Source organism: Seriola dumerili, unplaced genomic scaffold (genome assembly GCF_002260705.1).
Source record: "Seriola dumerili isolate Sdu_G_001 unplaced genomic scaffold, Sdu_1.0 BDQW01000066.1, whole genome shotgun sequence".
NCBI lineage: Eukaryota > Metazoa > Chordata > Actinopteri > Carangiformes > Carangidae > Seriola > Seriola dumerili.
In genome coordinates, this window is record NW_019174321.1 from 2,934,969 (window position 1) to 2,942,707 (window position 7,739).

Below are 7,739 nucleotides of genomic sequence, written 5' to 3' on the forward strand. Positions count from 1 at the left end.
GTGGTATTAGTCAGTGAGGGAGGACACAGGGATGTGTTTAGAGGTGTGAAGTGTGTGGTGACAGTGAAGAGACCGCTGATCGGACTACCGGTGTTGCAAAAGGTCACAAGTGTTGACGGCTGAAATAGAAACACCTGAAGTAACAACAAGACTTCAATTACATCCTGTGGAATACACTGACTGACCTGGTGTGTGTTCTATTGTTATGTTACTGGGCCTGACACAAGCTAACTGGCACATTTTGTATCAAGCTTAAACCAGCTTTAAGGAAGTTCACTAAAACTCTGGCTCTGATAATGAGCGTCACATCTTAACATACTCTGAGACAGGGAGAGCACAGTTTTTCCCTCGAGGTCCTCAGTTATAACATAAAAGCCATCTGTTTATTGCTCTTGCTGGGTGTTCTTCCTGTGAACTCTTGCTGGGAGGAAGCTTTATAGAGTTTACAGGAGACCACAGTATGAACTCAATAAGTTCCTCCAAATAAGAATATTCAACTTAGTTACTCAGCCTGAAACCACGACTAGGATCAAGCTGAACGTGATGTAAGGTAATTTTGTCTTCTCGGTTGTGAATAAGTTACACCTGAAAGAACTTGACATTTCCTTTCTGGTTTCAAAAACAACAAGTTTGCTTGTTTGGCTTCTTAAAGTTCCTTTTTTATATATTTACAGTTTACATCATTAGAGCCGCATTTTTATCCAAAGTGACTTACAATTGAGGAATCACTACAGCTAGAGTTCAATATGGAAGACCCTTGCGTGTAAGCTCCTTCGTCCAAGTTTACAAGTGCCAACAGAATCAAGTAAGTGCACTTGAAAGAAGGACATAAAAAATATTAACTAGTGCAGGAGACTATGAATCTCACATGTGTTTTTGTTGGCGATTAAGAATATAGACGGACAAAACTCCAACATGACTAAAATTTGTGGCGAAAAATTGAGCGAGACAAATAAAGACTTCAGCACAAAATCATTAATTCTTGTCAATCTGTTCACCTCGTCACAACCTGTCAATCATGCAGAGTTATCCTTAACCACCAACACTGACAGCATCACACTTCGATAAGTTGCTACTTGAGTGAGAGAGATTTATAAAGAGCCGGAACTCGAAATGCATATTATTTCAAGAAGAGGGAAACGTTTCAGCAGCCTCTTATTTGATGTGAGTTAGATAAGACGTATATGTTGTTGGTGGATCGACTCAAGTTGAGCCTGTAGTTAACTCCAAACATGTCAGCTATGTGACGGGGGAAAACTTGCAGGAAACTGAACTGCTGAGAATAAGAGGCTGGCAGGGTACAGAGAGTGGTTTGAGTCGACCTGCTGGCACTTTAACACAATCTGACACACGGACTTTCCTGGATATTTCCGGTTGTTTTTTCATTTATATCACAAAATGTTATCATATCGTATTCTCAGAGAGTCACTTGTTCACTCTGTTTGTTATCACTCGTTCTTAAACTATATCAGAGGGAGGACATTATAAGGAGGACATTATATAATGAGGTGTTAAAATGAAATAAATTATTGGAAAAATAAAATCTTTACTCTCATTAATGAACTGAAAGTGTGGACCTAGTCTGTAAACTGTCTCTTGCTTTTTGTCTTTGTGCATTGGGGTTTAATTTGTTACGTATATAATTCTAATCGACACAGTAAAAAATCGGTTTTGATTTTAGTAATTTGTTACGCGTTAAGTAATTTTTTTAGAAATAATGAATCCAGCCTCCAAAGTCTGTTCAAATTCATTTAGTTTCTAGTACCATGGACATCAGAACTGATTCTGGCTGCAGTGAGCCACTCAGACCAAAATCTATGTATGTGTTCCATGTCTGGGTCTGAGAGTTCATCACAGACAGGGTAGGAGCCCCCGACAGGTAGACGTCAGGCAGGGATGGAACGGACCCGTCTTATCAACGTTTTTAAAAAATAATTACAAAAGCCAGTTTAGACATCATTAAAAAGCAGGACCTTAAATAAAGAATTTGTATTTTTTCATTTATCAATCAAATTTTGACCCGAATATAGTGCTCCACACCTGGCGTGCGTGGTAGGCTGAACTGGCCTTACATGTGTGTGTTATGTCTTCGTGTATGTGTGTGTGTGTGTGTGTGTGTGTGTGTGTGTACCTGTCTAAGTATCTGTGTGTGTGTGTTGGGGGTTATTTCATATCCTCGGTGATGCAGTTTTGCATCACCAGGGTATGACAGGGGGCGCGAAGGATCATAACCTCTGGACAGGTGACACTGATCCAGTGCACAGGTTATCTGCCTCAGGACTGATGTGACCCTTCTGGGACCAGACAGACCAGAGGATGAATTACTGGAGGGATGCGTGGGAGACAGATCCCACCTAAAACACCTGCCAGAGGAGACCCCGCAGGGGGATCAGGTGCTGCGTGGTCATGGATTTTCTTTTGAACAACTGAATATAGAAATTGTGATGTCGAAACAAGCCGTGAGGAGATTCATCCAAACTGGTAGGACCTTTAAAATATGTCAAAGAAAGAACGATTCGAAAAACTCACAGAAAAAACTAGAAAAGTTCATGAAAATACTCTTCCACTTCTTCAATTCTGTCCTCGAATTAATTTTGTATGAAATATCCTCACCACAAAATACCTGATGGACTGCAAAGTGTTGTTTAATTTCTGATTTGTTTTAAAGTTTGCAGTCAAAGCCTTGAAAAGAAGGCAAGAGGGACCCATTTAGTATTTATTCCATTTCTTGAATAAAGATAAAAATAAATAATAAGTATATTTCTGTGTCAGTGATTTATTGAATTCTGTTGTCGACTCAATAACGGTTTGAAAGATTTGTGAGCAGATGCTTCAATTTGCTCCATTTAGGACTTTCTTCTTGTGTAACACAGTCACAAAGAAATGTCTTAAGTGCATTAAAGATGTTATATAAAATTCATATAGTATGTTTCCAGTACATTTGTATCCCTTAGTACTTAAGTGATTAAAATATGCTTCAAAATATGCTGAACAGAAGCAGCACTTTAGTCTATTTCCAATTATAATATGCAGGTCTCTCGTCGCTTGTGTGAATTTATGGTTTCTCGTAGGCCCATATAGACAGGACACAATAGTAACTAAGTAATTCATTCATTCGTTTCAGTCAGTAGGGTTAGGGTTGATGTAAATCAGTGCATAGTAATAAGAACTCATAGATCAAAAGATTATACAAAATTGATATAAACACCAGGTTAACTGCTTCTAACAACGGCTCTCACAGACAATTAAGTCTGATTATCAGGCTAAACTGTTCACTTAAAACATTAACTCACTAAATCTTTTTATTCCAAGACAAGTGTTTCTCCAGATCTCCATCAACAGCAGAGTTTCATCACACCAAACCCTCTGACCCTTGACCCCTCATGTCTGTTCTTAATCTCGCAGTATCTAATGATAGAAGAATTTCAGCGGTTACAGATGTAAATGTTTCTGTCCTCCTTCGCCATGGCTGAGGTTCACGTCCATGTTGTCACAGCGTCTGTCGGCCGTTTTGCTCCTCTGCTCTCTCTGCTCTGCTCTTCCAGAACAATGGGGACTTTAAATTTCCTCTCCTGTCGACCACACTTCCTCTCTCCCCGCCCACAGTCGCTCCTGCCGCCGCTCTGCTCCCGCCGCTCTCCACAGCCCACTGCAATTTAACCGTCTAGACTTTTCATCTCAAATCCTCCTGGGCAACATCAGCTCTCTTCTTCACTTTTAACTCTTGCTAACAAAATCTTTTTTTCCCTTCTCTACCTGGTTTCCACAACTTCACTTTCACACCCTGTTTTCCCTCTTTTCTGTCTTCGTTTTCTCTCCTTTTTCTACTTTTATAAACTCAACAACAACAAAACTACCCTTTCTCGTCTTAAGCTGTGCCCCTTTTTTCCTCTTCAGTCTTTTTTCTCCACTCTTCTCCAGATTTGTTCTGCTTGCCAGCTACTCCTTCTCCACCCTCTGCAACATGAACTGAGCAGTTGTTCTTCACCTCCTGATTTTGCTCCAACATGCCGCTGAAGGAAATGATTGTCTCCCAGCGTTTTCTGCCTTACAGCGAAACAGCAGTTCCCTCATTCACCCTGCTTCTGGCTGAGCGGGAAATTCACTCTACTTTGTTAAATTCTACAGGTGCACTGCAGCTGTAGACCTTTATATCAGCAGACTGGCAGTAATGAGGGAGATTTATGGTCTTAAAAAACAACAGCTGTACTGTTGTAATGACTCCTGCCCTCTGCTGCAGAACAGATCAGACTGTTAGTTTCAGTCCTGGCCTTCAGCGGACTGGAGGTCTACCTGGAGCAGCGAGGCCTGACTGGACTGTTTGTGTTTTTAATCTGAGACAAAGACAGAGAGAGCCCTGAGGGATTCCCTGCTCACATTCTGCACAGCCAATCAGAGTGAGTCTGAAAAAGTGCTCAACCAATAGGAACATCCGAGAGTCCTCCTTCCTCCTCTTCCTCCTCCTCTCAATCTGCAGCTTTCAGTGTGTGGCTCAGAAAGAATGGTAGACCACATTGCCAAGCAGGGCCAAACTGGGCTGAACACAGCCGCTGGCAGGATACTGGTCCAGATGAGACCAAATGGTGCTTAACACAGCCAGGCATAGAAGCTAAAGAGCCAGGCAGGTCCACAAGAGGTTTAAAGTTGATCCAGCCAGAGCCGAACAGAAACGGAACAGACCGGCCTTGGCCAATAGAGATTAAGGACCAAGGCAAATAGAGCTAAATAAATCAAATGGGTTTAACAGAGCAAGGTACGGCCTAAAAAGGTAGATGTTAGTTCCCAAGGCTTGGGAAAAGTGACTTCATGTCACATGATCAAACCTTGCACATCATGACCACATGGTCAGTTCATATCATGCTCACAATTTACTCTGTAGTATTCTTGTTCTTTCAGTAAGATAATTTACTTCATTTACACTGTGTAATACACAGTATAAATGAGTTAAGTAAACAGTTGTGTTACAATGCTATAACATTGGATACTAGGTCCCTACTGAAGACATTGTGCACTACATGTATAATTACTACAATCATTAGGGTCAAAGATGTCGACAGATGAAACGTTAGATTTCAATCTTGTATTTTTCTGGCAGGAAACTTTTAGAGTCAAACAGTGAAACCACAGAGATGCAGCACGAGATTCGACATGTTAAACAGAACTTGATAGAATAAAGTGGGCTACTAAGAGCCAGTCAGACAAGGATGCACAGGGTACAGAACCAGACAGAGCCATGGAAAGAGGTGTGCAGAACCATGCTAATAAGAGTCAGACAGGACACCTGGGCTAAACCAAACTAGGCAGGAACAAACAGGTTTAAACTCAGCCGACGGCACCACCTAGGGGGCAACAGGGGCAACAAGGTTTAAAAAGAGTATCGACATCACTTATTTTTCACTTTGATGCTTTCTTTACATTCCCAGTTCTGCAGTGGCATTACATCTGATTGTTTGGATACTATTTTTAGCTAAATTAGAGGCGTGGTGTCATGGATGGCTGGTCCACCACTTTGGTCCTGTGGTGCACACTTTGGGCTGGTTGAGCTCAGGCAGACTGGGCAGGATAGCTGTGGCCTGCCTCCTGTGCAAGGCAGTGTTATGACAGTCTGTAGTCTGTCTGTAGAAACCAGAACTGTTGACACTAAACACCTGCCACCCACACCTTCATAAAAGGCGTGTTCACGTTAACTGTGCTTGCGTGCACCTTATGGTGTGGTGCTATGTGCGTTCCTCATTCAACAGGCTATGGATATTAAACGACGCGAGTGATGTGCTTGCATTTGTGCCCAGTCTGTTCACTATTCAGCAGCTGACCCACTACAAATCAGGTCACAGAAAGAAGGTGATACAACACTGGTACAACTGGGATTGTTGGAGTACTGGACTTCAACCTGCAGCTGATTCCACATTATAAAACATAACATTTTACAGGAGCTAAGACTCAAACGGAAACTAACTTTCAGTGAATTTTCTGGATTGACTGGCTTCTGCTTTCATTGTTCTGCCTGCTGTGTTTCCTGCTTCACCCAGCGACAAAATGTCTTCTAAATTAGTAAAGGTTCTCCCTGTCCTGTCTGCCATGATATCTCAAAGAGCCGGTTTGTTCTGTCGTGCACCACAGCTTCTGTAACGACTGTCTTCAGAGATGGTGGACAGAGAAACTAATTCACGAGTGTCCACTTTGTAAGGAAAATATCTATTCTGAATGATCCGCCTCGTAACTTGGTGTTAAAGAATCTGTGTGAGGCCTTTTTACTGGAAAGAAGAATCAGAGGCGCTTTCTACTGAGGCAGAAGCCTCTCTGCAGTTTAGCACTCTGAGAAACTCAGACTCTTCTGTCTGGACATCAGCAGCCAGTGTGTCTCGTCTGTCGAGACTCAAAAACACACAACAACCACAGATTCAGACCCATCCGATGAAGCTGCACAGGATCACAGAGGGAAGCTCCAGAAATCCTGAAGCCTTTACAAGAGAAACTGAAGCTGTTTCAACAAGTTAAAGGAAACTTTGATCAAACAGCAGAACACATTAAGGTCCAGGCCCAACACACAGAGAAGGCAGATTAAGGAGCAGTATTAAGAAGCTTCACCAGTTTCCTAAAGAGGAAGAGGAGGCCAGGATCACTGCTCTGAGGGAGGAAGAGGAGTGGGAAGAGTCAGGTGATGATGTTAAGATGGAGGCTCTGAGCAGAGAGATAGCACTCTGTCAGATACAGTCAGAGCCACAGAGGGACGAGCTGAGAGCTGAAGACGTCTCATTCCTGCAGAACTACAAGGTTACAGTGGAAAGAGTCCCAGCAGCGCCCCTGCTGGATGATCCACAGCTGGATGATCCCACAGCTGGACTCAGGAGCTCTGATTAGACGTGGCCAAACATCTGGGCAACCTGAAATTCAACATCTGGAACAAGATGAAGGAGATGGTCTCCTACAGTCCTGTGATTCTGGATCCCAACACTGCTGATCCAGACCTCATCCTGTCTGAAGATCTCACCAGTGTGAGTCATGGAGAGAGACAGAAGCTTCCTGTTAACCCAGAGAGGTTTAAGATCCACCACTGTGTCCTGGGCTCAGAGGGATTTCACTCAGGGACTCACAGCTGGGATGTTGAGGTTCAAAAATGTAAATCCTGGACCCTTGGTGTGGTAGGAGAGGTCGTTCTAGGAAAGGAAAAAATACATACTGGATTCTGGGAAATACGTCTCCTTGATGGCAAATACACAGCAGTCTCACGACCAATTCCAGATAAAGTTCTCTCAGTGAAGAATAAGCCCCAGAGAATCAGAGTTCAGCTGGACTGTGAAGGAGGAAATCTGTTGTTCTATGATCTTGATACTAACACACACATACACACCTTTACAAACATAGACACCTTTACGAAGAAAAACATTTGGTGTGAGAGGCTGGTCCCGTACATTAGGAACGACAATGAACTCCCACTTAAGATATTACCAGTGCCAGTCTCTGTAACAGTGGAGCAGAGCACAATCCCTGTATCAACAAGTCTCTGGCAGAGTTTCTCTATGCTATTAAACTAGGCCATAGACATGCTCAATNATTAAGACTTCAAGTTCCCCAAAAACTTTACCTTGTTTTACTGGGTGGCTTTATGTTCACAACAATAGCTGCATTTCAGAGTTCTGGATCTGTAATTGTTTCATTTCAACCAGACGGACCTCGTGTGCTTAACGGCAAATTTTGATTTAAAAAGCTTCCGAATGGAAGTTTAGATAAAACCAAAG

General features: G+C 42.5%; 1 pseudogene; it reads left to right on the forward strand.

Moving 5' to 3' along the window:
- The window catches only part of LOC111219347, an 8,109-nt pseudogene extending 3,771 nt beyond the window's left edge, over window positions 1-4,338 (forward strand).
- The last annotated feature ends 3,401 nt before the right edge of the window (window positions 4,339-7,739 follow it).